The sequence below is a fragment of the Pseudophryne corroboree genome, chromosome 6 (genome assembly GCF_028390025.1).
Source record: "Pseudophryne corroboree isolate aPseCor3 chromosome 6, aPseCor3.hap2, whole genome shotgun sequence".
In the NCBI taxonomy this organism is placed as follows: domain Eukaryota; kingdom Metazoa; phylum Chordata; class Amphibia; order Anura; family Myobatrachidae; genus Pseudophryne; species Pseudophryne corroboree.
The window spans coordinates 237,034,218-237,058,523 of NC_086449.1; the positions used below are offsets into that span (position 1 = coordinate 237,034,218).

At 44.9% G+C, this 24,306-nt stretch overlaps 1 protein-coding gene across 1 annotated transcript in view; it reads right to left on the reverse strand.

The window, feature by feature from the left end:
• HAPLN3 (hyaluronan and proteoglycan link protein 3) overlaps positions 1–13,514 on the reverse strand; it is a 76,059-nt gene extending 62,545 nt beyond the window's left edge. Inside the window, exon 1 of the mRNA XM_063925778.1 lies at positions 13,167–13,514. The gene's annotated coding sequence lies outside the window, so the exon portion shown is untranslated. The remainder of the gene's footprint in view (positions 1–13,166) is intronic.
• Between the last annotated feature and the right edge of the window lie 10,792 nt (positions 13,515–24,306).

The following is a 24,306-nucleotide window of genomic DNA, read 5'->3' on the forward strand; positions in this document are numbered from 1 at the left end:
AGCCAACTATTTTGGCTAGATAGGTCGTTGAACGATAATATCGTTTCGTGTGTACAGGCTAGATCGTTCACTAGGCGTGCTCCCGAGGGTAAACAACAAAATCGTTGATAGACTGTGCTGCAAGGTCAATTTTGGCTAGATCATTCATGATTGTTCACCGTCTACATAGTGTCTATGAATGATGAACGATTTTGGCTAGATGATGTCATCTAGCCACCAAGAAAATATTTAATTTTGGAGCCAAAAACCATCTAGGCAAGATCTTTGAAAGACTGAAAGATTTGGCTAGATCTTTCCATATGTACACTCTAGATCAGAGGTTCTCAAACTCGGTCCTCGGGAGCCCACACAGTGCATGTTTTGCAGGTAACCCAGCAGGTGCACAGGTGTATTAATTACTCACTGACACATTTTAAAAGGTCCACAGGTGGAGCTAATTATTTCACTTGCGATTCTGTGAGGAGACCTGCAAAACATGCACTGTGTGGGCCCTCGAGGACCGAGTTTTAGAACCTCTGCTCTAGATCGTTGAGTCAGGAGCAGGGAGCTAAAAGTGAAAGATTTTATCTTTCGGTCTTTCAATCTTTCGGTCTTTCCGTGTGTACCCAGCTTAAGGGGTAAATTTACTAAGATGGGATGCTGCCCATAGCAACCAATCAGATTCTCCTTCTCATTTATCTAGCACCTTCTAGAAGATAATACCTGGAATCTGATTGGTTGCTATGGGCAACATCCCATCTTAAATAGAACTCCCATCTTTGTAAATTTACCCCTAATTCCCAGTTCCACAACCCTGCTCCCGACCAGGGTCATGGAACTGAGAATGTGCCTGCTTAAATCTGTGATTTAACCAATTTGTTTGAATGACCATTTATTTTTCCATTTTCCAGTGCTTGGGAGCTTGTCATGTGCTCCCATACATTGCCAGATTTTCATTCTAACCAGCCAGATTGGACAGACGGTCTGCCAGATAATTGTATAGTGCAGAGGTTCTCTAATGCAGTCCTCAAGGCACCACAATGGTCCAGGTTTTATGTATATCCAAGGCTCAGCACAGATGGTTAAGTCAAATTGACTGAGGCACTAATTAAGTCACCTGTGGCCAAGCATGGATATACTTAAAACCTGGACCGATGAGGTACGTTGAGGCAGGGGCGGATCTAGACGTTTCTTATTGGGGCGTGGGTGGTTTCAAAATTAATACTGACCCCTCCCCTCACAATTTTTTCTAGTCCCACTTCCAGTCCTGACTCCTCCCGTTAAGCCTGGAGACCACACTAGTTAAAGAGCCAAAGTGGTGCAGCATCCCAGGCATACAGAAAAAGTACACTTACAATGGTATAATAGCGGCACACTATTCTTAGGTATCCCTGCTGCAAGCACATTTGCCGGGCGCTCGCTGCAATGTCCCCGGCTCGGCTTCTTCTGACGTTGACTCCTGTAGTCTCTGCTGTTCTCGCACAAGGAGATGTTACAGAGGGGCAGATGTATTAAGCCTGGAGAAGTGATAAAGCAGTGATAAGTGCAAGGTGATAACGCACCAGCCAATCATTATGGATTTGAAAAATGACAGTTAGGAGCTGACTGTCTAGTGCGTTATCACCTTGCACTTATCACTGCTTTATCACTTCTCCAGGCTTAATACATCTGCCCCAAAGAGTGGTAACCCGGCAAGGGACATCGTAGCGGTCACCCGGTAAATGGGCTTGCAGCAGGGTTGCCTGAGGATAGTGTGCTGGCCAGACAATGTTCAGGTAGCCGGCTGCAAACCCCTTCATTGCGGCAGGCTCCACTGCTGCTGGTTTTAACCATTATCGGATTATCGGGTCTGTGTTAGGAGGGCAGTCGTCCTATATCCCCTCCCTTCCCGAACTCAGGGGCAGATGTATTAACCTGGAGAAGGCATAAGGAAGTGATAAACCAGTGATATGTGCAAGGTGATAAAGGCAGCAGCCAATCAGATCCTAACTGTTAATTTACATATTGGAGCTGATTGGCTGGTGCCTTTATCACCCCTCAGCCCTGCCTTAAGGACCAAAACGATCTGATAACAAACAAACACATGCAACAGGGCTGTATAAAGGCTGCTGCATTTTCTAAGTAGCCAGGACAGCTGTGCAAGATAATTAATTTTGTATAGGTGTAACATTAATGTACACTACCACACAGGTACATTATGGGAATGTTATTCGTGTATAATTGTCAAAACATCTGATGGCAACAATGTGTAGCGTACATCTATTAATAAGCATACTGTCACAGTTTAAAAAGCAGCTATATGTATCCTTAAATAGAGTATTTGCATCCGGCGATCGCTCCAATGGAATTAATGGAGCGATCGCCGGCAGCGAATAGTCACAGCCCAGCATGCCATGGTAAGAGAATAAAAGCACGCTGACATTGGTGTCCCCAGATGAAAAAATGCCTTACATTAGCCCAGTAGCAGTAGAACAGTGGGGCTAAAAGAAAAAAATATATGAATTAAGTTGCTGAGGCACAGAAAATGAAATCCTTAATTCGGATGGGTCAGAAATGTAGAAAAACAGTAGAACATGAGGACATGCACTGAAACTGTAGGGAGGAAGGTTCAAAGGAAATGTTAGGAAAAATTACTTCACAGAAAGGGTAGTGGATAAGTGGAATAGCGTCCCACCTGAGGTTGTAGAGGTTAAGGGGTATATTCAATTGAAGTCGAATGCTGCCGTCTGTCGAAAAGACGTCAGTTTCGACTTTTTTAGGTCGGAAGGAGTTCCAACCTATTCAATCTACCCCAAATTATTCGACAAGTCGAGGAATTCGACTTGTCGAAAAGCACATGGGTCGGCGGAATAGCTGCCGATCCACGTGCTTGTGTCGAAAACAGGGCCAAAACCGACAGGTTTTGGCCCCCTTTTCAACCATCTCAATTCGACTTCAAAAAAAGTTGAAGTGAGATGCGGGAGCAGAGACCGGGAGAGCCGCGGGCAGATGGAGAGCAGCGCCGGAGGATGTCACAGCCGCCACTCACAGCAGCATCCACCCGGCTCCAGCAAGCGAGACCTCGCTTGCTGGAGCCGGGTGGACTCTGCCGTGAGCGGCGGCTGTGATGTGGGGATGGGGAGAGAGAGAGACGGGGGGAAAGGGGGGGGGGGTGAAAGCCGCGAGCAGACACTGCTGTAGCGCTGCTCTCCCCCGTCTGCCTGCGGCTCTCCCCTGTTTCAGCTCCCGCATCTCAATTCGACTTTTAAAAGTAGAATTGAGATGACATTGAATAGCCCAGGTCGGATCCATTTCCGACAAATGAATGTCGGAATGGATCCGACTTCAATTGAATTTACCCCTAAGACTGTAGAGCAATTTAAACATGCTTGGTATAGGCATAAGGATAGCCTTACAAAGATCAAATAGACCTTTAAAAAAGCTTAAAATAGAAGCAGACTAGATGGGCCAAGTGGTTCTTATCTGCCGTCAAATTCTATGTTTCTATTTTATGTTTCTTAAGATACAGTACTATAGAATATTTACAAAGTGGAGTTCTCCAGCAGTGCAGTGCTATCATAGAATGACAATTACAGTATCACCCAGATACCCAGCGATACACTGAAAGCTGCTAGTTCCCAGGGGCGATAACAGGCCTATTATTTTTTCTCCCTGCTCCGCCCCAGACTGTCAATCAAAATTCCTCAGCTGCTAATTGATACACCTGTGTTTAGACATGAATATCCTGTTAATAGCCCTCCAGGACCCCTGCCTTAACACATGCTTGCTGAGTTCAACTAAGTTAACTGCTATGAGGTCATTTCTACTACATTTCACTAAAAATTCATATGTATATATTATTTCTTTGCACTAGAGAAGTTTATAACCTGGAAGGGTGTAACCCCCTTTATCCTGCATGTTCTCATCATGTGTATTACATTCCTGACAAGAAACAGACGGCAATCATATCCCTCCAAGGAGCCGTTTACAGACGTAGAGAGTCCATCTGTTCCAATAGCTGACACTGACTTATGTACACACAACACTGTGCCCCGTTAACTTTAACATCCCAACTTAGCAGTGGTTCCCCTGGAAGACAAAGCACATTGCAAATTAATATGGCAACATGGAAAAATGTTGTCACAAAGTTCAGTGTATGTTCAGAAAATGAACGCTAATGCCTCCAATGACAGCAAGTCGGAAACTGAAGATATAATAGACAATGAAGACAGTTGGCTGCCCTCCCAACTCACCCCAGGGTCTACTGCACAGAGAATTTGTTCATATGAAATTAACCTTGGGCATGCTCCTACCACACGTGGGCTCAACTAGATGATGAGTCCGGCACAGACTCATCCAATTCCTTCCTTTCATTCTGGGGCTTTGAGACTTGTGTATGACTTACAAGACACCTTCTTACTAGTGATGAGCGGGATCGGTTCGTCGGAATCCGAACCCTTTTTACACGGTTCCGAGGCAGATTCAAATCTTCCCGCCTTGCTCGGTTAACCGGAGCGCGCCCGAATGTCATCATCCTGCTGTCGGATTCTCGCGAGATTCGGATTCTATATAAAGCCCCCGTCGCCGCCATTTTTCACTCGTACATTGGAAATGATAGTGAGAGGACGTGGCTGGCGTCCTCTCACTTTGTTTCAGGGGGCTGCAGTGCAAATATCTTTATTCTGGGGACCAGCAGTATTATAGGAGGAGTACAGTGCAGAGTTTTGCTGACCAGTGACCACCAGTATACGTTGTCTGCCTGAAAAACGCTCCATATCTGTGCTCAGTGTGCTGCATATATCTGTGCTCACACTGCTTTATTGTGGGGACTGGGGACCAGCAGTATTACATAGGAGGATTACAGTGCAGAGTTTAGCTGACCAGTGACCACCAGTATTATACGTTGATCTATTACTGGCATATAATTCCACACATTAAAAAATGGAGAACAAAAATGTGGAGGGTAAAATAGGGAAAGATCAAGATCCACTTCCACCTCGTGCTGAAGCTGCTCCCACTAGTCATGGTCGAGACGATGAAACGCCATCAACGTCATCTGCCAAGGCCGATGCACAATGGCCCTCATTCCGAGTTGTTCGCTCGCTAGCCACTTTTCGCAGCAGTGCACACGCTAAGCCGCCGCCCTCTGGGAGTGAATCTTAGCTTAGCAGAATTGCGAACGAAGTATTTGCAATATTGCGAACAGATTTTTCTTTGCAGTTTCTGAGTAGCTCGAGACTTACTCTTCCAGTGCAATCAGTTCAGTGCTTGTCGTTCCTGGTTTGACGTCACAAACACACCCAGCGTTCGCCCAGACACTCCCCCGTTTCTCCAGCCACTCCCGCGTTTTTCCCAGAAACGGCAGCGTTTTTTCACACACACCCATAAAACGGCCAGTTTCCGCCCAGAAACACCCACTTCCTGTCAATCACACTCCGATCACCAGAACGAAGAAAAAACCTTGGAATACCGTGAGTAAAATACCAAACTTCTTAGCAAATTTACTTGACGCAGTGCGAACATTGCGCATGCGCAGTTAGCGGAAAATCGCACCGATGCAAAGAAAAATAACGAGCGAACAACTCGGAATGGGGGCCAATGTCATAGTAGAGAGCATGTAAAATTCCAAAAAATAAAGCTCAATAAAATGACCCAAAAATCTAAATCAAAATCGTCTGAGGAGAAGCGTAAACTTGGCAATATGCCATTTACGACACAGAGTGGCAAGGAACGGCTGAGGCCCTGGCCTATGTTCAAGGCTAGTGGTTCAGCTTCACCTGAGGATGGAAGCACTCATCCTCTCGCTAGAAAACTTAAAAGAGTTAAGATGGCAAAAAGCACAGCAAAGAACTGTGCGTTCTTCTAAATCACAAATCCCCAAGGAGAGTCCAATTGTGTCGGTTGAGATGCCTGACCTTCCCAACACTGGACGGGAAGAGGTTGCGCCTTCCACCCATTTGCACGCCCCCTGCAAGTGCTGGAAGGAGCACCCGCAGTCCAGTTCCTGATAGTCAAATTGAAGATGTCACTGTTGAAGTACACCAGGATGAGGATATGGGTGTTGCTGGCGCTGGGGAGGAAATTGACAAGGAGGATTCTGATGGTGAGGTGGTTTGTTTAAGTCAGGCACCCGGGGAGACACCTGTTGTCCGTGGGACGAATATGGCCATTGACATGCCTGGTCAAAATACAAAAAAAATCACCTCTTCGGTGTGGAATTATTTCAACAGAAATGCGAACAACTGGTGTCAAGCCGTGTGTTGCCTTTGTCAAGCTGTAATAAGTAGGGGTAAGGACGTTAACCACCTAGGAACATCCTCCCTTATACGTCACCTGGACCGCATTCATCAGAAGTCAGTGACAAGTTCAAAAACTTTGGATGACAGCGGAAGCAGTCCACTGACCACTAAATCCCTTCCTCTTGTAACCAAGCTCCTGCAATCCACACCACCAACTCCCTCAGTGTCAATTTCCTCCTTAGACAGGAAAGCCAATAGTCCTGCAGGCCATGTCACTGTCAAGTCTGACGAGTCCTCTCCTGCCTGGGATTCCTCCGATGCATCCTTGAGTGTAACGCCTACTGCTGCTGGCGCTGCGGTTGTTGCTGCTGGGAGTCGATCGTCATCCCAGAGGGGAAGTCGGAAAACCACTTGTACTACTTCCAGTAAGCAATTGACTGTCCAACAGCCCTTTGCGAGGAAGATGAAATATTACAGCAGTCATCCTGCTGCAAAGCGGATAACTCAGGCCTTGGCAGCCTGGGTGGTGAGAAACGTGTTTCCGGTATCCACCGTTAATTCACAGGCAACTAGAGACTTGATTGAGGTACTGTGTCCCCGGTACCAAATACCATCTAGGTTCCATTTTCTAGGCAGGCGATACCGAAAATGTACACAGACGTCAGAAAAAGAGTCACCAGTGTCCTAAAAAATGCAGTTGTACCCAATGTCCACTTAACCACGGACATGTGGACAAGTGGAGCAGGGCAGACTCAGGATTATATGACTGTGACAGCCCACTGGGTATATGTATTGCCTCCCGCAGCAAGAACAGCAGCGGCGGCACCAGTAGCAGCATCTCGCAAACGCCAACTCGTTCCTAGGCAGGCTACGCTTTGTATCACCGCTTTCCATAAGAGGCACACAGCTGACAACCTCTTACGGAAACTGAGGAACATCATCGCAGAATGGCTTACCCCAATTGGACTCTCCTGGGGATTTGTGACATCGGACAACGCCACCAATATTGTGCGTGCATTACATCTGGGCAAATTCCAGCACGTCCCATGTTTTGCACATACATTGAATTTGGTGGTGCAGAATTATTTAAAAAACGACAGGGGCGTGCAAGAGATGCTGTCGGTGGCCCGAAGAATTGCCACTTTCGGCATTCAGCCACCGCGTGCCGAAGACTGGAGCACCAGCTAACAGTCCTGAACCTGCCCTGCCATCATCTGAAGCAAGAGGTGGTAACGAGGTGGAATTCAACCCTCTATATGCTTCAGAGGATGGAGGAGCAGCAAAAGGCCATTCAAGCCTATACATCTGCCTACAATATAGGCAAAGGAGGGGGAATGCACCTGACTCAAGCGCAGTGGAGAATGATTTCAACGTTGTGCAAGGTTCTGCAACCCTTTGAACTTGCCACACGTGAAGTCAGTTCAGACACTGCCAGCCTGAAGTCAGGTCATTCCCCTCATCAGGCTTTTGCAGAAGAAGCTGGAGACATTGAAGGAGGAGCTAAAACAGAGCGATTCCGCTAGGCATGTGGGACTTGTGGATGGAGCCCTTAATTCGCTTAACCAGGATTCACGGGTGGTCAATCTGTTGAAATCAGAGCACTACATTGTGGCCACCGTGCTCGATCCTAGATTTAAAACCTACGTTGTATCTCTCTTTCCGGCAGACACAAGTCTGCAGAGGTTCAAAGACCTGCTGGTGAGAAAATTGTCAAGTCAAGCGGAACGTGACCCGTCAACAGCTCCTCCTTCACATTCTCCCGCAACTGGGGGTGCGCGGAAAAGGCTAAGAATTCCGAGCCCACCCGCTCGCGGTGATGCAGGGCAGTCTGGAGCGAGTGCTGACATCTGGTCCGGACTGAAGGACCTGCCAACGATTACTGACATGTCGTCTACTGTCACTGCATATGATTCTGTCACCATTGAAAGAATCGTGGAGGATTATATGAGTGACCGCATCCAAGTAGGCATGTCAGACAGTCCGTACGTATACTGGCAGGAAAAAGAGGCAATTTGGAGGCCCTTGCAGAAACTGGCTTTATTTTACCTAAGTTGCCCCCCCTCCAGTGTGTACTCCGAAAGAGTGTTTAGTGCCGCCGCTCACCTTGTCAGCAAGCGGCGTACGAGGTTACTTCCAGAAAATGTGGAGAAGATGAATTATAATCAATTCCTCCGTGGAGACATTCACCAGCAGCAAATGCCTCCAGAAAGTACACAGGGACCTGAGATGGTGGATTCCAGTGGGGACGAATTAATAATCTGTGAGGAGGGGGATGTACACAGTGAAAGGGGTGAGGAATCGGACGATGAGGAGGAGGTGGACATCTTGCCTCTGTAGAGCCAGTTTGTGCAAGGAGAGATTGATTGCTTCTTTTTTGGTGGGGGCCCAAACCAACCAGTCATTTCAGTCTCAGTCGTGTGGCAGACCCTGTCGCTGAAATGATGGGTTCGTTAAAGTGTGCATGTCCTGTTTATACAAAATAAGGGTGGGTGGGATGGCCCAAGGACAATTCCATCTTGCACCTCTTTTTTCTTTCATTTTTCTTTGCATCATGTGCTGTTTGGGGACTATTTTTTTGAAGTGCCATCCTGCCTGACACTGCAGTGCCACTCCTAGATGGGCCAGGTGTTTGTGTCGGCCACTTGTGATGCTTAGCTTAGCCATCCAGCGACCTTGGTGCACCTCTTTTTTTCTTTGCATCATGTCCTGTTTGGGGACTATTTTTTAAATCTGCCATCCTGTCTGACACTGCAGTGCCACTCCTAGATGGGCCAGGTGTTTGTGTCGGCCACTTGGGTCGCTTAGCTTAGTTACACAGCTACCTCATTGCACCTCTTTTTTTCTTTGCATCATGTGCTGTTTGGGGACTATTTTTTTGAAGTGCCATCCTGTCTGACACTGCAGTGCCACTCCTAGATGGGCCAGGTGTTTCTGTCGGCCACTTGGGTCGCTTAGCTTAGTCATCCAGCGACCTCGGTGCAAATTTTAGGACTAAAAATAATATTGTGAGGTGTTCAGAATAGACTGAAAATGAGTGGAAATTATGGTTATTGAGGTTAATAATACTATGGAATCAAAATGGCCCCCAAATTCTATGATTTAAGCTGTTTTTGAGGGAGTTTTTGCCAAAACGCATCCGAATCCAAAACACGGCCGCGGAACCGAATCCAAAACCCGAAAAATTTCCGGTGCACATCACTACTTCTTACTAACAAGACAAAATATGGGCTGAAACTCCCAGCAATCAATCTGATATTTCCTATCATCAATTTAGTTGTGTTTTAATGAAAGTCAATGTCTGATGGGTCACCAAGGGTTATAGAATAGGGATGTGGTTAAAATGCCGCCGGACAGGATCCCGATGGTCGAAATACCGACATAAGGCCGGCTGCACAATCCAGACGGAGCTCGGTATCCCAGCGTCAAAACACTGATGCCCGGAATCCTGATCGGTCTTCCAGCAGGACGCACTCATGTCCTGCCGCGGGGGGTGGGGGGTTAGGTTTAGGCATTAGAATGGGGGTTAGGGTTAGGGCGCAGGGATGGGAAGGGATTGGTTAGGTACCAGGGAGGAAGGGTTAGGATTAAGCACTTACAAGGGGAGGTTAGGGTTAGGCACCAAGCGGGGGGGTTAGGTTTAGGCAGCGGGGAAGGGAGGTTAGGGTTAGGCACCATCGGGGAGGGTTAGGGTAGGCAGCGGGGAAGGGAGGGTTAGAGTTAGGCACCATCGGGGAGGGTTAGGTTTAGGCAGCGGGGAAGGGAGGGTCAGGGTTAGGCACCATCGGGGAGGGTTAGGTTTAGGCAGCGTGGAAGAGAGGGTTAGGGTTAGGCACCATCGGGGAGGGTAAGGGTTAGGCAGTGGGGAAGGGAGGGTTAGGGTTAGGCACCATCGGGGAGGGTTAGGTTGAGGCAGCGGGGAAGGGAGGGTCAGGGTTAGGCACCATCGGGGAGGGTAAGGGTTAGGAACCCACAAGGGAGGGATAGGGTAGGGGGCAGGGGAGAGTTAGGGTACTTTCTGGGGGGCTGTCGGGAATCTGATGGTCGGGATGCCGCTGCATAGCAAATATATAGAATGTTTGTGCCATTAATTAATAGTAGTTAAGCTGCAGTGTTATTTTAACTTGTGCACAGATGTGACTTCTGACAGAACTCTCTTACTGGCAAATGTAAGGAAAATACCATAAGGCCACATCAATCTAATGATCACTATAGGAAATGAGGGGAGCCAAAATCAGTATATTGCTGGGCTTCATATACCCTTCCACCCACACATCTACTAATGATCTATGCAGCAACCACAGCAGCTGTACAAATGAAAGGGTACGTTTAACGCCTCCCTCCTGGGTAACGTATAGCTGATCTTCCTAAATGTAACAGTATGCATAGTAAAAGGTTTTAGCTACACATTGTTGCCAACAAATGTTTGGACTATAACGCACAATCCCATAACATATAGTGTACACTAATGTTCCACCTATACAAAATGTGCCTTGCACATGGCACTCACTACATAGAAGGGGCATCAGCCCTTATATAACCCTGTTGCATGTGTTGTATGTGTTATCAGATCATCTGTGAGCTTAATAAAGAGTGGAAAGTACTGGACCCTATTGTGAGTAGCCAGCCTGATGAGGTAAATCATAGCTCTCATCATGACCCATTCCAGGAGGGACAAAATACTCTGCTCCTGGACTTTACTATTAATCTATGATTGCCGTCACCTATTTTGAACAAGTTAATTGATAAGAAAGGCATTCAGCACAGGTGATGGCAATCACAGATTAAGAGGAAAGTGCAGGAGTACAGCATTTTGTCCCTCCTGGAAAGGGTCAGTCGGGAGGAATGGGTAAATATATGCAATACTACACAACTACGTCCTGTTTTAGAGTGCATACTTATAGGAGAACGTCACAAGTCAATACTAGCACATATTAGTCTGGCACACACACCCTTTTCACCAAACCTTCATGCAAAACGACATAATGGGTAAGGTTGGATAATCTATAATGGCATGTTGACCTATGCACACAGAGAGGAAATGGTGCAAGATAAAGCAGGGCAATATATAACCAACAGAACAGAGCTATTTCCCATGGAATTTTAAGTGGGGTGACTGACACATCAAGGTCAGAGATTCCTCCCATAATTACCCATCATTCCGACAGAGACTGCAACAAGGATATGGAATTCTGTCATGTGTATCCTATTATCACTTGTATGATGTGCCCAAAAACCAGGATCTGTCTATTATGTAAAGCTGCACTGCACATTGCTTGCTATCGGGATATGGATGCAGGAACACACTTAACCCTTCCCTTCTGAGTTTCTGTGAAGCTATAGTTCCCACAGCATTTAAAGCCCATTCTTTTTAGACCAGTAATTAATATTTGTATCATTTATAAAAATACATTTGAATATTTAAAATGATTTCAGTGACAAACAGCGCATGGCTTTATAACAATCATTTGTCGCTGTCCCTGTTACACTATAATAATGAACAAAGCTTTCATTATTATATGGAGTCTTCTGGAAGTACTGGTTACAAGATTACTTTTCATTAACAAAACAAACGCTTGGAGTTGCTTTGAAAATTTGGTGGGAGATTTATCAAAGCTTGGAGAGAGACAAAGTGGAGAAAAGTAGAGGGCCAACCAATCAGCTCCTAGTTGTCACTTTACATGCTGTGTTTGAAAAATGACAGTTATGAGCTGATTGGTTGGCATTATGGGGGATATATATATATCATGCCTTGTAGAGAGATACAGTGGAAAGAGATAAAGTACCAATCAGCTCCTAACTGCCATCTTATGGCTTTTGTTTGAAAAATGTCAGAATCTGATTGGTTGGTACTTTATCTCTCTCCAAGATTTGATAGATCTCTTCCTTAATATATTGTTGTTTTATAAGGCATACATATTTAGATAACGGAACGTTAAAAAATCTCTGGTTTCACATAGAACACATCTTTCCTTGTTGCTTATTCTATACATGAGTAAGGAGGTCACATGATAAATAAAACGCTGTATACATTTGACAAACTGGCTGCTTTTCACAATGCAATAAAAATGTTCTTCTTTTTCCTCCACTTATTTCATAAATGCCATGACCTAGGCTGGGCTAGTTAGGTGACATTAATCAAATCCACATAAGTGACTCCAAGTTAATGAAGTTGAAAAATAAGTTGCTAAAGCATTGAAATGGAGCCCAGTTGGCACCTTTGCTATATATATATATATTTATTAATGCTGAAATTTGGATATTCCGAGCCAGGACAAAATAGTCTTCAGAGTCACACCAGCAGAGGGTGACACATTCAAAGTCCTCTAATCTCTTGGACAACCATACTGACATCTGTTAGGAATAGTATGTGAAATTCACTCAGGAAACGATTCAGAAAGTGAAGTGCAGAGAGGGAAATCAGGTTTAATAATGGCAGAAAAGGGGCACAATCTCTGGTATGAAAGTGAACAGCATTACACCAATTCACTAGTCTTCCTTTTACCAACACGTGTATAGTGACCATGAGCCTATGTTCAGTATACATACAGCATTCTAGGGGAGACAAATACAATACATATTATGTTCATAAATAACTTTTAAATAAAACATTCCAGACTTTAAAACAAACCAAATAACTTGGAAGTGCAATATATCTCTAAATGCACATACTGTAATCAGCCAATAAAACAAGTTTTAAAATAACATCACCATAAGAAAGGGTTATTGGAATACAAGCACAGGATGAAACCCTGTAACTTTTTTTCCTGAACAATTTAATGATTATCATAATAATAATATCATAAGGACAGTCATTTGGTGCTCCAGAAGTATCCAATGTACACAGCCATGGAATAAAATACGATGAAAATAAATCTAGATTTAGTAAAGAGAGATGGGTGATGTGGAAACTGGTGGAGAAGACCAGATCGGATGGGACTCTGCTCAGCCTGGGAATCATCATATACTCACAGTTCTATAGAGACCTGCTGTAGATAATCCTCTGTACTATGTCCTGGGCACCCTCTCCTAGGACTGGCTCTGCAGCTCTCTCTAGTAAAATGTTTGGGCTCTAGTCTTAATGAGTATGCACTGGCAGAGGGGAAGCACAGGACGTGATGGTAAGCCAAGCCCCGACTCAGCCTCAGGATACAGCCCCTTACAGTCACACAGAGAGCTGCCTAGCCATACACCGTGTCCTGAGTGGGTAGGTGGGGACTGGGTGTGATCATCAGCTATGAGGACGCACACATTGCACCATACTCCGTGGTGTGTGTAATTCTACACTCCATCCGCAGCACGTTCCCATCCTTCCCATAGCACAGCTAAAGGGGTTCATCCAATCCATACAGACAGATGCATGGACAATATTGTAACACTATAATGCATACTTGCCTACCTGACCCTCTCCATGAGGGAGAAAATGCTCTGTTCCTGGACTTTCCTGGTAATGTATGATTGCCATCACCTGTGGTGAAACACCTTTCTTATCAATTAACTAGCTCACCACATGTGATGGCAATCATACATTACCAGGAAAGTCCAGGAACAGAGTATTTTCTCCCTCATGGAGAGGGTCAGGTAGGCAAGTATGCTATAATGTTTAGCTGGGGTGGTCTTCAGTATGCCGACTGACGGGATCCCGGCGCACAGTATACCGGCGCCGGGATCCCGACATCCGGCATACCGACACTTATTCTCCCTCGGTGGGGTCCACGACCCCCCTGGAGGGAGAATAATAAGTGTCGGGATCCCGTCAGTCGGCATACTGAAGACCACCCCAGCTGAACATTTATAGTGTTACAATATTGTCCATGCATCTGTCTGTATGGATTGGATTGTGTATGATCATTGTGCTCTTGTCATTTCTTATCATGCCGCAGTGCATTTTGAGTTATATGCTGCAGATGCTGAGTTGTTGCATTGTGCTTTGATTAAAGAGAGTTGTAAATAAATCATGTGACCTAATGTATAATTGCAGGCTCTGTCAGAACTCAGAAGTGACATTGTAGGGAATTCCCCCCCCTCTCCAAAACTGCTTTTCTTCAAACAGCTCCCAGCAGAATGTAACCATCCCTATGGGTAACAAGGAGGGACTGCATAAGATATCTCCGATATTCAATATACAAGAGAATGTTGTGCATAAAACAAAGTTTGTGTACATTGAAGCATCAGAAAGAGAGCAGTCACTATCTCACTGCTCAAAAAGTTTTCAGATATTGTAGCATTTTGGATTTTTGGATAAGAGATACTTCACTGATTCAATAATACCCCGTTCACATTGCCATTGCCGGGTCACTCTCGGGAATTAAATACGAGTCCTTCCCGTGTGTGACCCGGCATTGGACCTGTGCAATGTGAACATGGTATCTTGCCGTATAGGATTGCCATCCAGGGGCGGGGCCAGAGGCTGCATCAGGGGCGGGGCAGAGGCGGCGCTGTGATTACATTCGCTCCAGCGCCGCCTCTCCCTACGCTGCGAATGGGTGCCAGGTCGCATCGACCCGGGTAACCCGTTCACACTGCGCCTGACCCTGTAATTTCCCGGGAATAACTCTTCTTTATTCCTGGGTTGAATTACCAGGTCAGGCGACCTGGGAATTCAGCAGTGACCCGTTCACACTGCACTGCAACCCGTGTCGTCCCAGCAAAGTGCCGGGTCGATACTGGGTTTTTGGTGCAGTGTGAACGGGGTATAACTGTCACCACAGTGCAAGGCCACAAGATTAATTTTGATGCTTATTCCAGACTTCAATAAAGCCCATTTAGTACATTACTGAAATCTCTACGTGAGAGATTCCCACCCACTGACGTTACGAGTACAATTCCTGTTCAATGCACTATCTGAGTGGAGTTTGTATGTTCTCCCCATGTTGTTTGGGTTTCCTCAAGGTGCTTGGACTTCTTCCCACACTCCGAAAGCATACTTGTAGATTAATTGGCTTCTGACAAAAAAAAAGAAAGCTTAGTGTGAATGTGTAGTAGGGAACATAGATTGCACGGTCCACTGGGTCAGGGACTGATATAAGTGACTGAAATTATCTTCGTAAAGCGCTGCAGAATATGTGTGCGCTATATAAATACTTTTCAGTAAGTGCCTATTACTCGTATATCCATTCTTATTTGGTTGCTGTGTTTGTAATTATTAAGCAATGAGCAGTATGCTGGTGATATATAAACAAATGTTATTCAGCAAGTAATTAAAATATTCAGAGGAACAATGAAAACTGCTATAATAGCTGTGATGACATACCAAAGTGATGCCATGGGTTAAGCCAGACGCAGGTCTAGGATGTGATGGGTAATCAGACAATCCAAGAGGGAAATAAACAGAGCAATAAAAGGAATTAATAGAAAAAAGGCAGGCTATACCATTGCAATAGTGAGAGACAATACAGGAGACAGACAACACTCTGCCCTGGGAACATCTGTTGCCTAAGGCTGTCCCTTTCACTTTAGGATAAGCCTCCCAGGACTACATTCCTGCAGCATCAGAAGACAGATTGATAAGGTCCTGGTCGGAATCCCAGCAATCACTGAACACACAATAGCAGTCAAGGATCTGTCTGGTTTTTTTTAGAACCTCTAGATTCTGGTTAGTACGTTGAGGCTAATGTACTAACCAGAAATCTGCTAGATGTGAGGTGGTGTGCGTCTGTACCTGAGCTGGGTAAATGACAACTGGAACCAATTAGGTACTTTGTCCTACGATTGCTAGTGAGCAATATTCTTCCATAACTCAGGCCCTGAGAAATACATTGTATAAAGGGGCATATTTATTTAAGAATATTTGCAGGATATCCACAGAAAACAGCTGTTTTTGAGGGGTACCCAGAAACATTAAGGATCACCAGTATTTAACATGGAAGGAACGCAGCAGATATGTATCACCAATTGCTGACCTCACAGCACCCCCCCCCCCCCCCCCCTGTAGGTTTCTTTGGGAGCTGCTACAGTATGCTGTCGGATTTACCAAACTCCAGAATGCGATTCATTAGGAAAGCTTGTGACAGGGACGTGCAGTCACTGCCTCCCCTGTGATTAATTATTAAAATAACACACAGAAGATACTTATGACACATGTTCTGTGTCATAAGTATGTTCTTTATTTTATTCTAATAAGGTTAGGTCTTTAAATAGGTTTGGGAGGCACTGATAGCAGTGCCTCCTGTAGATAATGGAAACGGGGATCGAGCGGGGGGGGGGGGGGCGGGGCCAAGAACTGGGCTGTAAAAGCCCATTGAAAAACATAGGGAAAAGCGGCACCTCTAGAAGTGCCTCGCTGACATCACTGTCAGCAAGGCAGAAATTATTGGACAGCGGATCCAGCGCTGGATCCGCTGGTCCAATCATCCATACAAGGCGGCGGGATAGTAAGCTGCTCCCCTCCCTTCATCCCCCCCCTTACTCCGTCACCTGCTGCTGGCGATCATCCCTGGGGCCCTGTGTACGAGACAAGCGCAGCGGCGGCAGCGGGCATGTCTGGAAGGCAAGTGCTGAAAGTTCAGCAGCGGCGGGCAGCGCTCTCTTCCTCCAGCCTCAGCATCGGGTGTCTGTCTGCAGCGGAGCCGCGTCCGGAGTGCAGGGACAGCCTGAGGCGCCTGTGGTGAGTACAGCACATCTCTCTCTCTCTCCCCCTCCCTCCCTCCTGTGGATTGAACTATGTAAGCCTAATTTTCATTTTTACAGGTACCCCTAGTGGATTCTACTGGACAGGTGGATGTGACCGGCGTGGGATGTAGGTAAGTATGTGTGAGTGTGTAAGTGTTTTTTAATAAATTTTTACTTTCAACGTTTGTGTGTTGTGTTTTTATTTGGGTATTTTGTTGTTGTTGTAGAACTACAGGTACCAGCGGGCCCGTTATTTCCTCGCATGCTGGTACTTGAGGTTCTCCAAGTACCAGCAAGCGGGGGGGAGGCTTGCTGGGCCTTGTAGTTCCACAACAAAAACAATATTCTTTTTTTTACACACATGGCTATCAGCCTCCCATACACCGCCCACGGATGGGGGGACAGCCTCGGGCTTCACTTGATTTAAGGGGTCCCCACTCCTCCAGGGAACCCCGGCCAGGGGTGACTAGTTGGGGGGGTAATGCCACGGCCGCAGGGACCTACATAAATGTGTCCCCCGGCTGTGGCATTATGTCCCTGGCTAGTGGAGCCCGGTGCTGGTTTTAAAAATACGGGGGACCCCTACATATTTTGTCTAGAGATGAGCGGGTTCGGTTTCTCTGAATCCGAACCCGCCCGAACGTCATGTTTTTTTACACGGGTCCGAGCGACTCGGATCTTCCCGCCTTGCTCGGTTAACCCGAGCGCGCCCGAACGTCATCACGCTGTCGGATTCTCGCGAGGCTCGGATTCTATCGCGAGACTCGGATTCTATATAAGGAGCCGCGCGTCGCGGCCATTTTCACACGTGCATTGAGATTGATAGGGAGAGGACGTGGCTGGCGTCCTCTCCGTTTAGAAATTAAAATAGATAGGAGAGTGAGAGTGAGACACTTCATTTACTTACTGGAGCTTAGGAGGAGTTATACTAGTGACTGATGACCAGTGACCTGACCACCAGTGCAGTTTTATAATTTATTATTATTTAATAATCCGTTCTGTTCTTGTTCTCTGCCTGAAAAAAACGATACACAGTGACTCAGTCACACTCACATACCATATCTGTGCTCAGCCCAGTGTGCTGCATCATCTATGTATAATATCTGACTGTGTTCACACAGCTTAATTGTGGGGGAGACTGGGGAGCAGTTATAGGTTATAGCAGGAGCCAGGAGTACATATTAAACAGTGCACACTTTTGCTGCCAGAGTGCCACTGCCAGTGTGACTGACCACTGACCACTGTGACCAGTGACCTGACCACACTGACCACCAGTATAGTATATTGTGATTGAATGTCTGCCTGAAAAAGTACACTCGTTGTGTGACTTGTGTGGTGTTTTTTTATTCTATAAAAATTAAAAAACTCATTCTGCTGACAGACAGTGTCCAGCAGGTCCGTCATTATATAATATATACCTGTCCGGCTGCAGTAGTGATATATATATATTTTTTATATCATTATTTATCATCCAGTCTATACTAGCAGCAGACACAGTACGGTAGTTCATGGCTGTAGCTACCTCTGTGTCGGCACTCGGCAGTCCATCCATAATTGTATACCACCTACCCGTGTTTTTTTTTTTTCTTTCTTCTTTATACATACTACATCTCATTATCATCCAGTCTATATTAGCAGCAGACACAGTACAGTACGGTAGTCCACGGCTGTAGCTACCTCTGTGTCGGCACTCGGCAGTCCATCCATAATTGTATATCACCTACCCGTGGTTTTTTTTTTCTTTCTTCTTTATACATACTACATCTCATTATCATCCAGTCTATATTAGCAGCAGACACAGTACAGTACGGTAGTCCACGGCTGTAGCTATCTCTGTGTCGGCACTCGGCAGTCCATCCATAATTGTATACCACCTACCCGTGGTTTTTTTTTTCTTTCTTCTTTATACATACTACATCTCATTATCAACCAGTCTATATTAGCAGCAGACACAGTACAGTACGGTAGGGAAAAAAACTTTGATAATGCACTGTAGGGGGCGCCTAAATGACAATAGTTATCACTCTAATAAAATCAAAATATTAAAGGTTTTGGTACATCCCTTATAAATACTTGATTTCAGGCACAGATAGGTTTCTTTATGTTCTTCTTCTGTAAGCCACCTTTTGCAGTAGGACTCCAATCGGCAGTATCATATGTGAATAGAAGGATTAAAAGGCATCTAGTGTAATACAATTTTTTTATTCCATTATGTAAAAAGATGTATATAACTCTTTTTTTTTTAAAACATAAAACTCCAAGTAAAATTATCCCATAAAACAATGCACACAAAATATCTAAGGTGTTCTCCAGGCTGTATGTGCAAAAGTAAAGAATTACCGGATAGTTTGAGGATAGAATTATCCCCAAACAAGCGTGTTTTTAATACCAGGCGACCTCCCGGGAAGCGGTGTACTGGACTCTCCGGCAATACTCCTTTCCACAATCATCAAAGAGACACCTCTGGATGCGCCGACGCGTTTCAGACCTCTCCGGGTCCTTCCTCAAGGCTAGTGTGCTAACTTGAAAATCCAAAGTGTTTTTATTTCCAAACGCACCAATCACATTGTTGATTGGAAGCAATTAGGAAATAACTATATAAACCTGTGCAAAAAAACATGGCTCCCTCCATATGTTTACTTATGTTGTCATGGTTACCACTTCCTGTCTGGTATCACATGATCACTCCCAACTGAGACACATACAAATTACTAAGTACGTTTTCTATACAGTGCGATTCCCCACATTTCGTTTAGGCTCAATGACGTATCCTTAACTTTTTATGATCGTCTCTGGATCCGATATAGTGGATCTTTACTGAATACGGCTTTATCCGGTTGTCAAGTGACGTTCTTGATCCGTCGCTATGGACAGGACGTCACTTCCGCTCGTGAGACTCTTTGTCCGGTCGTCAGGTGACGTTCCTAGTCCGTTGCTATGGACAGGACGTCACTTCCGCTTGTGGGCCTCGTTTTCCACCCGAGACGTCACTTCCTTCTTTAAATCCCAATCTTCAGACCTTAGTGTTATGTCCATTAATGGAAAAAAACGTGGCGTTGCTTCTGATTGGCAGACGGGGCATGCTAAGGGGTGTTTCAAATGATTCTACGTCAACATTGGGGCGTAATCGGGCCCTCTATTTTTTACAGCATATAGCATATAACCCAACAAAAATTCAATAAATTTAAATTAAAAACAGAGGGAGATATAGTCCTAAAATAGGGTACATTCCTCCAATCTCCTTCCAGTTCTTTATAAATGTGACAAATAATTCACAAATAGTTGAAAGAGTCCAGAATCAAAGTCCAGAATCAAAGTCCACAGTTCAAATCCATCCAATATATAAAGTGTGTTTCATAATCCGTAGTGGACCTATCAATTTAAGAAATTTAGTTTTAAGATATATTCTCACCACAAGGATAAGAAATACAATAGACATCTGAGCATTAATTTAGGCTAAGAAGATTAGATGTAAATATGGCCCATAAAGTGCAGTTTTTTAAAAAATATCCCAAAAATTGATGAAAATTCAGTAAGAATAGATAAAACACTTAGCATGTTCACAGAAACCATTTGACCTCATTTGACCTCACCGTCAAAAAAATACATCAAAAGTATTAGCCAGGACAGAGATGCAGCTAATTTACAAATACAACACACTAATACCAGGGGGCCTTAACGCGGACTTTGAGGTCAAATGGTTTCTGTGAACATGCTAAGTGTTTTATCTATTCTTACTGAATTTTCATCAATTTTTGGGATATTTTTTAAAAAACTGCACTTTATGGGCCATATTTACATCTAATCTTCTTAGCCTAAATTAATGCTCAGATGTCTATTGTATTTCTTATCCTTGTGGTGAGAATATATCTTAAAACTAAATTTCTTAAATTGATAGGTCCACTACGGATTATGAAACACACTTTATATATTGGATGGATTTGAACTGTGGACTTTGATTCTGGACTTTGATTCTGGACTCTTTCAACTATTTGTGAATTATTTGTCACATTTATAAAGAACTGGAAGGAGATTGGAGGAATGTACCCTATTTTAGGACTATATCTCCCTCTGTTTTTAATTTAAATTTATTGAATTTTTGTTGGGTTATATGCTATATGCTGTAAAAAAATAGAGGGCCCGATTACGCCCCAATGTTGACGTAGAATCATTTGAAACACCCCTTAGCATGCCCCGTCTGCCAATCAGAAGCAACGCCACGTTTTTTTCCATTAATGGACATAACACTAAGGGCGGAAGTGACGTTCCGTCTGAAGATTGGGATTTAAAGAAGGAAGTGACGTCTCGGGTGGAAAACGAGGCCCACAAGCGGAAGTGACGTCCTGTCCATAGCAACGGACTAGGAACGTCACCTGACGACCGGACAAAGAGTCTCACGAGCGGAAGTGACGTCCTGTCCATAGCGACGGATCAAGAACGTCACTTGACAACCGGATAAAGCCGTATTCAGTAAAGATCCACTATATCGGATCCAGAGACGATCATAAAAAGTTAAGGATACGTCATTGAGCCTAAACGAAATGTGGGGAATCGCACTGTATAGAAAACGTACTTAGTAATTTGTATGTGTCTCAGTTGGGAGTGATCATGTGATACCAGACAGGAAGTGGTAACCATGACAACATAAGTAAACATATGGAGGGAGCCATGTTTTTTTGCACAGGTTTATATAGTTATTTCCTAATTGCTTCCAATCAACAATGTGATTGGTGCGTTTGGAAATAAAAACACTTTGGATTTTCAAGTTAGCACACTAGCCTTGAGGAAGGACCCGGAGAGGTCTGAAACGCGTCGGCGCATCCAGAGGTGTCTCTTTGATGATTGTGGAAAGGAGTATTGCCGGAGAGTCCAGTACACCGCTTCCCGGGAGGTCGCCTGGTATTAAAAACACGCTTGTTTGGGGATAATTCTATCCTCAAACTATCCGGTAATTCTTTACTTTTGCACATACAGCCTGGAGAACACCTTAGATATTTTGTGTGCATTGTTTTATGGGATAATTTTACTTGGAGTTTTATGTTTTAAAAAAAAAAAGAGTTATATACATCTTTTTACATAATGGAATAAAAAAATTGTATTACACTAGATGCCTTTTAATCCTTCTATTCACATATGATACTGCCGATTGGAGTCCTACTGCAAAAGGTGGCTTACAGAAGAAGAACATAAAGAAACCTATCTGTGCCTGAAATCAAGTATTTATAAGGGATGTACCAAAACCTTTAATATTTTGATTTTATTAGAGTGATAACTATTGTCATTTAGGCGCCCCCTACAGTGCATTATCAAAGTTTTTTTTCCTATACGATATTTAGAGGGGTGGGAAAGTCCTCTTCCGATATACACTGTTAAGGCAGCCTATTCCGCGCACCAAAGAGGGGTTCCACCCACTTTTTTTGGACAGTACAGTACGGTAGTCCACGGCTGTAGCTACCTCTGTGTCGGCACTCGGCAGTCCATCCATAATTGTATACCACCTACCCGTGTTTTTTTTTTTTTCTTTCTTCTTTATACATACTACATCTCATTATCAACCAGTCTATATTAGCAGCAGACACAGTACGGTAGTTCACGGCTGTAGCTACCTCTGTGTCGGCACTCGGCAGTCCATCCATAATTGTATACCACCTACCCGTGTTTTTTTTTTCTTTCTTCTTTATACATACTACATCTCATTATCATCCAGTCTATATTAGCAGCAGACACAGTACAGTACGGTAGTCCACGGCTGTAGCTACCTCTGTGTCGGCACTCGGCAGTCCATCCATAATTGTATACCACCTACCCGTGGTTTTTTTTTTCTTTCTTCTTTATACATACTACATCTCATTATCATCCAGTCTATATTAGCAGCAGACACAGTACAGTACGGTAGTCCACGGCTGTAGCTACCTCTGTGTCGGCACTCGGCAGTCCATCCATAATTGTATACCACCTACCCGTGGTTTTTTTCTTCTTTCTTCTTTATACATACTACATCTCATTATCATCCAGTCTATATTAGCAGCAGACACAGTACAGTACGGTAGTCCACGGCTGTAGCTACCTCTGTGTCGGCACTCGGCAGTCCATCCATAATTGTATACTAGTATCCATCCATCTCCATTGTTTACCTGAGGTGCCTTTTAGTTGTGCCTATTAAAATATGGAGAACAAAAATGTTGAGGTTCCAAAATTAGGGAAAGATCAAGATCCACTTCCACCTCGTGCTGAAGCTGCTGCCACTAGTCATGGCCGAGACGATGAAATGCCAGCAACGTCGTCTGCCAAGGCCGATGCCCAATGTCATAGTACAGAGCATGTCAAATCCAAAACACCAAATATCAGTAAAAAAAGGACTCCAAAACCTAAAATAAAATTGTCGGAGGAGAAGCGTAAACTTGCCAATATGCCATTTACCACACGGAGTGGCAAGGAACGGCTGAGGCCCTGGCCTATGTTCATGGCTAGTGGTTCAGCTTCACATGAGGATGGAAGCACTCAGCCTCTCGCTAGAAAACTGAAAAGACTCAAGCTGGCAAAAGCACCGCAAAGAACTGTGCGTTCTTCGAAATCCCAAATCCACAAGGAGAGTCCAATTGTGTCGGTTGCGATGCCTGACCTTCCCAACACTGGACGTGAAGAGCATGCGCCTTCCACCATTTGCACGCCCCCTGCAAGTGCTGGAAGGAGCACCCGCAGTCCAGTTCCTGATAGTCAGATTGAAGATGTCAGTGTTGAAGTACACCAGGATGAGGAGGATATGGGTGTTGCTGGCGCTGGGGAGGAAATTGACCAGGAGGATTCTGATGGTGAGGTGGTTTGTTTAAGTCAGGCACCCGGGGAGACACCTGTTGTCCGTGGGAGGAATATGGCCACTGACATGCCTGGTGAAAATACCAAAAAAATCAGCTCTTCGGTGTGGAAGTATTTCAACAGAAATGCGGACAACAGGTGTCAAGCCGTGTGTTGCCTTTGTCAAGCTGTAATAAGTAGGGGTAAGGACGTTAACCACCTCGGAACATCCTCCCTTATACGTCACCTGCAGCGCATTCATAATAAGTCAGTGACAAGTTCAAAAACTTTGGGCGACAGCGGAAGCAGTCCACTGACCAGTAAATCCCTTCCTCTTGTAACCAGGCTCACGCAAACCACCCCACCAACTCCCTCAGTGTCAATTTCCTCCTTCCCCAGGAATGCCAATAGTCCTGCAGGCCATGTCACTGGCAATTCTGACGAGTCCTCTCCTGCCTGGGATTCCTCCGATGCATCCTTGCGTGTAACGCCTACTGCTGCTGGCGCTGCTGTTGTTGCTGCTGGGAGTCGATGGTCATCCCAGAGGGGAAGTCGTAAGCCCACTTGTACTACTTCCAGTAAGCAATTGACTGTTCAACAGTCCTTTGCGAGGAAGATGAAATATCACAGCAGTCATCCTGCTGCAAAGCGGATAACTGAGGCCTTGACAACTATGTTGGTGTTAGACGTGCGTCCGGTATCCGCC